The 10,483-nt window shown below is 38.2% G+C and overlaps 1 pseudogene; it reads right to left on the minus strand.

Moving 5' to 3' along the window:
* Positions 1–1,901: 1,901 nt before the first annotated feature.
* On the minus strand, positions 1,902–3,325 carry LOC148126945 (histone H2A.Z pseudogene; annotated as a pseudogene).
* Between the last annotated feature and the right edge of the window lie 7,158 nt (positions 3,326–10,483).

Below are 10,483 nucleotides of genomic sequence, written 5' to 3' on the forward strand. Positions count from 1 at the left end.
CCTGATGCATCAGCTTTACATCACCGAGACATATCCTGAAGGAGCCCCTTGACTAAAGCCTCATTAAATGAAAGCCTTCTTCAAAGCTCCATACAGTCTTACAAAACAGTACATTTATTTCCCTGCAATTTCAAAAGAATATTCCATTCCCTGGGACAAAATAATTGTAAGACCTGACACAATATGATCTGGCTCATATTATTATACAGCTTATTATAATAGTTAAAAAGAAATGATCAATGTCTCCTGTCAGCCAAAAGGATGGGGCAACATTTCTATTAATGAAAAAAGCTGTGGTATCATGTTGTGTCCTCTTCCTTATTTATTTATTTGTTTGTTTGTTTATACCCCACCTTTATTATTTTTACAAATAACTCAAAATGGTCAACATATCCAGCACACCTTCTTCCTTCTATTTTCTCCACAATCACAATTCTGTGAGGTGAGTTGGGCTGAGAGTGTCCAGGTAAATAGATTATCACTTCAAAAATAAATGCTATCTAGTGCTGTTTATCTAGTGTATGATGTGTGCATCTATGAGAACCTAGCTACCTCAAAAAGATGGGAAAATGATGCTTACAAGTATGAAAACCATCTGTGTTTTGAAAGAAAAATCTAAACTCATTTTAACTTGTATTTCATATTCTTGACAAAAAGCAGAAAATACTACCCTCTGTACTGGTTATAAGAATACAGTGGAATCTTCAGTGGTTAAATATTCCCTATATTTTCATGAGAACAGCAGGTTTCTGCTTCCCTTTTTAAATCAGGCTCAGCCTTGTTCCAATACTTGGTGTACAGTATATTTCTGTAATGCTATTATGGATATTTTAACAGAGGTATCCTAAGCAAGAAGGCAAAACATGAACATCAAGATGGTGAAATGAAGAGGACTGCACTGGCCAAATGCAATTTTATCTGCTGGGCAGTATAGCTGTTTTTCCTCCTGCCCACCAACCTCCTGAAGAAAATATTTGGTTGGATGTTTGTAGACAAGAGGGTGTTTTTTTTTTTTTTACCACTGAAAGGATTGTAAGAGGAAGGAGAAATTGGCTTATAAGGATGCTCCTTGTCAGACTTTAATTTCTTCCCCTCCCAGTGACCCTTTTGGCAAAAAAGGAACAGCTTAAACCACCACCCCTCTTTTTCTTTTGCTTCTGAAAAGTCCCCAAGGGTAGGATTTGTATTTCAAAGACATGCAAACATCCTCAAAGCCAATGCCCTTCTCCACAAAGGTTCTTTCTGAAGTTAAGGGACAACCAGTGAGAGGATCACTGGTGCTGGTGAGCTTTAACTCTTCTCAAATTTCCACAAATATCCAATTGTCTCTAGTCATTCTTGAAGTGTGGAAGACATTCCATTTCATAGCAGGGGAGATAATCTGGTCCTTTTATAAATTAGACAGTCACTCAGATCCAGTTGGGCTTCATGAACATGGAAGCATATTCCTAACTGGATGAGGAACCTAATTGGATGAGGAACTAGCTAACTAGTTTCTGAAAGATTAAACTCACATAGACCTGTTAGGAAATTGAGATCATGTTGTTACTGAGGTACTTAAAAGGCCATGAATGGGTGAAGAAGTAGGCTGCATTCTTCTGTTCATTGACTAACAACTGATATGCATGTTTGCCAATTTTTTTTTATTTTTCAGTAACTTTATTTATACATTATAGATGCCCATTAGAACAGGTAAGTAAATACCCGTTCATTTTTTCCAGTTCATTAATTGGGGATCAATACAAACATCATGGTTAAAGATCTTTTAGCAATAACTTAATCTAAACTAATTGATGCTCTATAGAAATTCTTAAGATTTATGATTTGGTTTTAATTTAATAAACTTAGAATATACATTTTTCTGTAAACAAATTAATGATCTGTTATATGACATACAGGGTTGGATAAGGTAGAAATACAGTAAATTCAAGTATTATAGCCCCTGTTCCCAGGAAACTCAGGACATGAGAAACAAAATGTCAGTACCATATATTCTAAACAGATATTTTTAGGTGAGTGAGGAAAGAGAGAGGACATATACTGAATATATTAAGTTCAATTGGAGATTTCAAATTAGTATACTGGGAACTGGATGGAATTATCTAAACAATGCTTATTTCAACTGGTAGCTGAAGTAACGCAGCTGCAAGTACTGAAGATTAGTTTCAAACATTAGAAGAAGGCACAGCATGAACAGTATCTCAGGTCAGATGTGACACACAAGTCACAATGCTTAGCTTTACACTTTAAACCAAAACCATTCAAGTCATATGGCTTAATGTGATTCCTTTGATAGTGATTGGTCTTGGAAGTTTTGCAAGGGTTTTAATCTATGTCTGCTAGCACAGTGCATGCACATTATCATTCAGTAAGAGCAGCAGCTTCCATGAAATTGGAACCAAATAAATAAAATAAAAACATAGATTACTATTCAAGAACTTGACCTAACTAATCATACACATTTTCAGCAACTTAAAAATGATTCACACATACTGCCTTAAAGCAATCCATTCATTTAACTCCTTCACCAGACTTAAGGTTCAGTACAAAGACATAAAGAGTGCTATTTTTGTTTCTCTTTTGGAACTTTTTGACCTGAACTACAAGAGATGAACACCAAAGCGTTATAATTCAAGTTTTTATAATTTCATTTAATTAGCAATACTGATGTTCAAATCTGTTTTACATTTCATAGCATAATTGACTAGATGTACTCAGTGCATTAAAAATTACCGATTAGCAACAATGTCAAGAATCCCATTCAAATCAAACAAATCTAAAACAGTCAAGAACCACTACAGACAATAGCTTCTCTGAAGCCATGTAACACTTAAATAACATTAAAACTTCAATGCAGAATTTTGATTAGAAAGCTTGATGGCCTCCATCTTCAAGATTAAAAAAAGTCAAAATTGTATTTCACGGATGAAGCCCACTGAAAATCCATTAACAATGGACAACATAGCTTTTTGAAAGTTCTAATACGTAATCCTTTAAACTATTTTTGTTGACCTTTTTCCCAACGAGAGATTTATGAATTACACATCCACCAGCAATTGTTGCTTTCATTAATGAATCCAGTTCTCATTGCAAGCTACAAATGACAAGGAGTAATTCATTTTACCTTCAAATCTTTAGATGGGTTCCCTGTCAACTTGAGAATCTCAGCCATGCCCACCAGGTCTATGATTTGCTGTCCTTGATTTCAGGTGCCGGTGAATGTGACCAACAGGAAATTGTATAGTCTCTCTGTGAACAGGATACCGTCTTGGTTTTCCTCTTTCTGGAGTCTTTCCCAGCTTTCCCTTCAGCCATTTTAAACAAGGTCTGTCCACCCACAGGAGGAGAAACAAAAATAATTGTTTAAGCCAATCGAAGATGACTACTTCTGGGTATTTTGATTACCGCTGCTGCTAGGAGGGCTATTCACAAAATAGATTATGTTTTTGTCTGTAGCAAGAAGGAGCGGAGCTAGCGCGGCCATCTTTGGTCTGTGCATCCGCCGCTCAGTCTGCATCTAGTCGTGCTAGTGGGAGGTTCGTATCATTGCCCATTATTTCACAGCAAACATTTGAAATGTGTGCTGCAATTGAAAATCCCACGAGATGTGAGGTGCAATCAGTGATAAGGTTTTTGTTTGCAAAAAACCATAAACCGACTGAAATTATTGTGAAACGTTGCAAAAAACTTTCACAAATTATTGTGAAAACTTTCACAAATTATTGTGAAACGTTGCAAAAAACAGACCAAAGATGGCCACGCTAGCTCCGCCCCTTCTTGCTACAGACGAAAACGTAATCTATTTTGTGGATAGCCCTCTTATTTTGTTATGGCTCCATTCAAAGCTTGTTTGTTTGCCAATTTTTGAAAGGCTAGGTACTTTTAATGATGAAACTGGCAGATCTGATTGTGACTTCATATGGAAGAGATGGAATTGGTTCCATGATTTTTTATATCAATTGGTCAGGAACTACAGAACTGCAGAATAGATTCCTTACCATACTGAATGAACAAGTTTGGATTCATTCATATCATAATTACTTATACACCAGAGGATCAATTCCAGAAAACTCAGTGAGAAGGGTAGCCTAGAAATTTAATAAACAAACAAATTTAAATAAGTACATCCCTATTTTACCCATGAGAAAGATATGTACGTCTTTCCCATTTTAAAATCTGTGGTGCTTAAAAATGTTTACATTTTGACAGGGTTGTATCCAAATTAAAATAAAGTCTATAACTCTTTGCCTGGACTTTATCTTTAACGTGCAAAAGTTCTGAATGTGTATATTCACTCATTTGGTACTGCATTCTAAACTGTACCACAATTTGGCTCAGTGTTTGCAGAAACTTAATATTATGGTCAAACCAACAGGCCAAATATGCTGAGTCCAAACAGCAGGTCTCTTTTACAATTAACCAAACACCCCAATGCACTAGAAAGACTGTGATAGAACCCCAGTTTGAACAAATCTGGCTTGCCTTCAATTGTCTCTTCCATAAAATGTAAGTTAAAAAGAACCCAGGGATGATATTGCACACAAAAATTGTGCAACTGTCCCTTTTATTTGCACTGCTGATTGCTGGATCTTGCTAAACAATGGCAGGTGTAGCAAAAGGGTATCTGAATACGTTTTGGTAATGTTGCAAGGACCATGAATGCTTCCTGGATCATTCTATCACTCCGTCCAAGTCAAATGCTTTACAACTGTTTTCAGGAAAGGAAAAAAGTCATGAGCCCAAATCGGTCACCTGACCTAACCTTTCTCTTATTTTTGTCACTTTCTGATTCTGTTTTGCTAATAGTCACCACCTCTTTTACTTTCCATTTTTTTCCTAGATGGAAAAATGTGCTAGAAATATTTTTGCATCAATGTCATATTTCTCCATCAATATAGTAGCTAGAGCCATTCTAGAGGATTGCAGAAGCGGACAGCCAGCCTCCTTACTAGCTAGAAACCTATTTGAACCATTTGAAGCCAGATGTTTTAAATCACAGACTGAGCTTGAACCCAAACAAAATGACCTTTGAGTGGGAGTAGGCCAGTCAGGGATATCCAATGAGGTAGATCTTCAGGTTTTTCAGGAGCTGGAAGAAACTCCTTTAGTTCCTTTCTTTTGTCAACCTGCAAGCATAGTGTTCCTTGGTCCCTAAAGCAATCTTAGTTCTGAGTTGGGTTTCATAGCCTGGAACAGCTAATTGGCATTATCTACAGACAGAATCAGATGAAGGAGAAGTACTCTAATACCTATTCTTCAACATAACTGAACTCCCAATTCTGGGAGAACCATGGCTTGTAGGAACCAAGGAGTACAGTTTGCATCCCTGCCAAAGAGCATACTCCAACTATGGATAGGACAGCTTAGCTTCTCCTTCATCTGCTGAAGTCTCAATTTAATCCATTTAACACTACCATTAAAAGACCAGAGCTGTTGACATAAGCTTCAAAGAAATGGTGTTCCTCTGCCTTCTCCTTCTCCCTCTCTCTTTAATTCAGAAACATTTCTCTCTCCATTTCCAAGTGACGTGGTGCCTGTGTGAGTTTCCACTTAACCATTTGTGTGTGTGTGTGTGTGTGTGTGTGTGTGTGTTGGTACTGTCTATGAATCCTGCATCTTGTAAATTTCTTTTTCTCTTTGCTGTGTCAGGAAGCCTCCAAAATTCTAGTTTTGCTATTGTAGTAAGATTCTTCGTGTTTCTGTTTCTGCCTTTCCACTTCCTTCAGCTGCTCTGCCATTTTCTTAATTTAGGATATAATCATACCCTGATTGAAAATGCAGGCCATCTTTCTGGATTTGTGGTTCCAGCTCAGATGAAGCCTTTTGGCAGGGGCTGGCTTTCTTGGACAAGGACACTCTTACAACTGTGATACATCCCATTACCATCTCACACTTACACTACTTCAATGCACTTTAGATAAAGTTACTCTTAAAAACAACTCTGAAGCTGCCATTGATTCATCATAATCACCCTCATCAATATATACACAATGTTATCAAAAAAAAGAATACATATTTATGTATTCATAATTATACATAATTGTACTTTTATCCAATAAAATTAGTTTTGATTACAATTTAACAACCAACAACACAATCAATATTTACAATGATGACTAACACAACCGTACATATACAAAGGAACATACTATAAAACTGTAAACATATCCATAATCCATAATATAAAGTCACTTCTCATGAGATGGGCAGCTGTACAAATTGGATAAATAAAATAATCCAAGCTTTAGCAGCTTTACTAATAGGAAAAAGCAGCTTTACTAGTGGGGGGGTGGGGAAGTTTGTTAGCGCTGCACCTGTTCTTTGGTTGTTGCGTTGCTGCCCACAGACTTCTGAGTCCCAAATAAGATGTAAGTTAACATCTACAAAGCTGTACACAACTTAGCACCCTAATGCTTACAGGATCATCTCTCCCATTCCTGTTTAGCTCAGCTTGTGTATGCATATTAAAGAGAGTCTGCTGAGGATCCTCACTCTTTGTGAGATGAAAAGGGTGCGAATCCAAAGGCATGCCTTTTTGGTTACAATCTTCTCTGCCCCCTCCTTCCTGTGTTACACATTGCCCTTTAATTCAGGGAGGCCCCACTCTGCTTGCCTTCCTGAAAGCTTTTAAAGCAATCATGTTCCATTGAGCTTTTGATGTGGATGATGGACCGGTGTGCCTCAGTAGGTGTCCTTTTGAGAGTTGATTGTTTAATTTTCCTTCTCTATTTTCTGTGTTTGTACACGGCGTTTAGCATCTGAAAGGTATGAATAAATGCATTCTTTATGACATAAACAACCAATAAGTCAATCTATAAGTAGAGGCCCTACCTATTTCACCTTTGTCCCCATAAAAATCTGTTCAAGTGTATCCTCGGCCACCAAAACATTACCAAGCCTTGCTACAGTGGAAGGAATGTGGCTTTGATTAATCAGGAAATTATTTTATTGCAAACTTTCCTTTTCAAAGGCCATTTATTTTTCCTTTTGCTGCAAATGAACACACAAAACTAACTTTCTGTTTTGCCCCAGCTGTACTTTCCATTCCAAGTAAGAGTTCATGACTATTTTTGTTTTCCTAGATTCTAACACTGTGTAAGAGCTGACTTGATAATTGAAGTCACATTTTAGTGTTTAGTGAAGGAAACCAGTGCTGTATACTTAAGTAAATTCAGCTCTGCTATATATGTTTGTCAGCACTCGATTGCCAACATGATGATGGTGATCAGATGTTGTTTGAGAAGTTGGATATGCTGATTGGTTTTGATAACTTGAAATTAACAGCTGGATGTATAGCTTGTAAATAGTCATTGTGGTGAATTCTCACATCCCAACATAATCGCCTCTTCCTGCCGAGACCTCTTTCATGATTCCCAACTTTGTGGAATCACCCCCAGAATCCAATGCTTGTGGCCTTTTTAAAGAAGTCAGTGAAGTTACACTTTTAGACTTGATTAAGTTGGATGTAAGGGTGATAATTAGCATTTGCACATGATGGTGTAACAGCTACATGTGTAATGGTTTTATATGCCTTAGTGGCTTCTTTCTCACTGACCTCACTCTACATTCTTCACTGAAGAGAATTCTCTCTCTCTCTCTCTCTCTTTCTTTCTTTCCTCTCTCTGACAAATAATCTTACAACCCAGAATTCTGCTTCTTGAATAAAATGTATAGTTCATTTGCTAGTTGAGTTACAACCAGACTTCTGCTTATTGAATAAAAAGGATAGTTAATTTTGAAACTGGCACGCATGGATAATATGGAAGGGGAATAGCTTTTCCTAACCTGTTGATTTCTATATGTATTAAGACTAGATGCCCATCATTCCCAGACAGCATGACCAACCTATATGAAAAACATTGGAATGGAGAAGTATTCATCACAGTTGCATGAATAGTCTCCAACCAAGAGTGTCTTTAAGTGTTACATCTGATTCCCGGTAATTTGTGTCCTACTCTGCAGATAAAACAGGCAGAAATTCTTATCTAGAATATTGCATATCTTCCATCCTATCTTTATTCATCATGGACCTCTGCTTTTCCATGATTCCTGACCCTATGAAAATATCATCCTGATTTCTCAATCCTATTCTTCCTTCAAAGAGTGCAAAGGACCATACTCGTTACATGTAGTCCAAAATTTCCTTTAGTGACCATTTCAAAGTTACAACAGCACTGGAAAAAGTGATAGTTTTTTACACTTATGACCATTGTAGCACCCACATGGTCATGTGATCAAAATTTGGACACTTAACTGGTTCATATTTATGATGGTTGTAATGTCCCAGGTTATGTGATCACATTTTGCAATCTTCTGACAAGCAAAGTCAATAGAGAAGCCAGATTCATTTAACAACCATGTTACTAATTTAACAACTGTAGTGATTCACTTAACAACTCCTGCATGAAAGGTCATAAAATGGGACAAAATTCACTTAACAATTGTCTCATTTAGGAACAGGAATTCTGGGTTCAATTGTAATCATAGGACATGGATTAACTGTATTTATAACAAACTGACATACAAACAATATGCTATAATTGCATAGAATGGCTGATTGCCTGAGTTCATCTTCCATTAACTGACCAACTTGGGTGGGATTCTACCGGTTCAGACTGGTTCTATAGAACCTGTTGTTATGATTCTGTGCAGTTCGAAGAACCAGCAAATCATGCCCCTGGCTGACCCCGCCCCTCCCCTCCCTGCCCAGTCAGTCCTTATTGCACATGTGTGACATCGCATGCATGCCCGACAGTGCTGACTTCATTCTCCCCCACCCAGTCACCTTTTAAGGTATTTCTTTCCCTCCCACTCCCAACCATCAGCTATTCCGATGATCAGCTGTGCTGGGATCCCCCTTGCTGTCTTACTGCTTCACCCAGGAGGCTTCCCCAAGGCCCAGGAGGCAAAAAAAAAAAGGGGGGGGGGTTGCAAAAAAAGAAGACAAAGCCACAACCACCCAGTCACATGGCCACACCCACCTACCCACATCCTCAGAACCGGTTGTTAAAAAATTTGAATCCACCCCTGGACCAACTCCTGTGTACTGGCAGTAAATGTTTAAATTTTATTTAAGCATTAATATGATCCCCTCCCTCAACTCAGACCTGTGAACAAGTGACCCAGTTTGTGGAGAAAAGCTGTTTTCTAACTCCATTTAGCCATCCTAAAGGAAGCTGCTGTCATATCCTGCCTTTTAATTGTTGTGACATATCACAGCCAGCACCAGGAAAGATATAATCAGGAGGCTTTACTCAACCCCAATCCCCTCAGCCCTTTTTAAAATTATAACTTCCCCCTATAGTTATGTTGGTTGTAGAAGTAAAAAAGAAAAGAGAGGTGGAATGCCTAAAGAAGCCCCATTGTCAAGTGACCATTTTAAGCCACTATTCTATCCTGTCTCAGAAGTGAGCTGGATAATTTCCTCACAACCCCACCCCAAAATATTATATGGACAATTTGGTTGATTGGAGGAGTTAGTTTACCCATAGAGAATACAAAGTATTTCAGGCTAAACACTAACCCCTCTGGGTAAATGTCGACAATTAGTTCACACAATATGTAAGGACATGGTTACAAAACTATATTTCTCACATTTATGATTTTAAAATATTTGTCCCATATTTTGAAGATTTTAAATTCTTTTAAAATTCTATCTATATATCTATCTCTATCACTATATCTCTAGTTCTCTAGTTCTCTCTCTCTCTCTCTCTCTCTCTCCCCCCCCTCATCTATCTATCTATCTATCTATCTATCTATCTATCTATCTATCTATCTATCTATCTATCTATCTACCTACCTACCTACCTATCTATCTATCTATCTATCTATCTATCTATCTATCCATCTATTTATTTTTACTTTCCTAGCTATCTGACAAAAATGTTTAGCCCGGTTCTACTTCTGTTTCTCCAATCAACCAGAATATGGCTAGGCACTGTGGGTCTAGGATAAATTTAACATAACTAGCTTGATGTGGTCAGCTCATCACCTCCAGCTTGCTACTGCCACCTTGCCACCTCCAAGTCACCCCTGTCAACTCATTGTTGCCAAGTCGCTGCAGGACAACTCCACATGGCCAACTTACTTTGTGGACAACTTGCCATGGGTGGCTGGATGGAGAGCTGGTGGCTGGGTGAGAGAGCAGATGGGCAGAGTGCAGAGTGGCAGCAGAAGCCCAGGGCTTCCCATTTCAAGCTGCTAAAGCCACCAAGCTCCAGGCCAAAGAGGCTGGGAATGGCAGCGATGGATTGGATGGGCGGCAGAAAGGAGGCAACAGCTGGAACATCCCATTTTCACACCCCTGCTGCCACTTCTGCCCTCACCAAGCTGGCTGCACTGTGTTATCCTATTCCAAGTTTCTTTCAATAATCTAAATATCAATTGATTTTGTGTCCAAGGTTTCTCAGCATTGCTCAAGGTGAGGTGGGATAGTGAGTTGCAGTTATTTTCATATGGGCAATCATGAAAATCTTAGCTT

This window comes from Pseudonaja textilis, chromosome 2, assembly GCF_049901715.1.
Source record: "Pseudonaja textilis isolate UNSWEBS1 chromosome 2, rPseTex1.2, whole genome shotgun sequence".
NCBI lineage: Eukaryota > Metazoa > Chordata > Lepidosauria > Squamata > Elapidae > Pseudonaja > Pseudonaja textilis.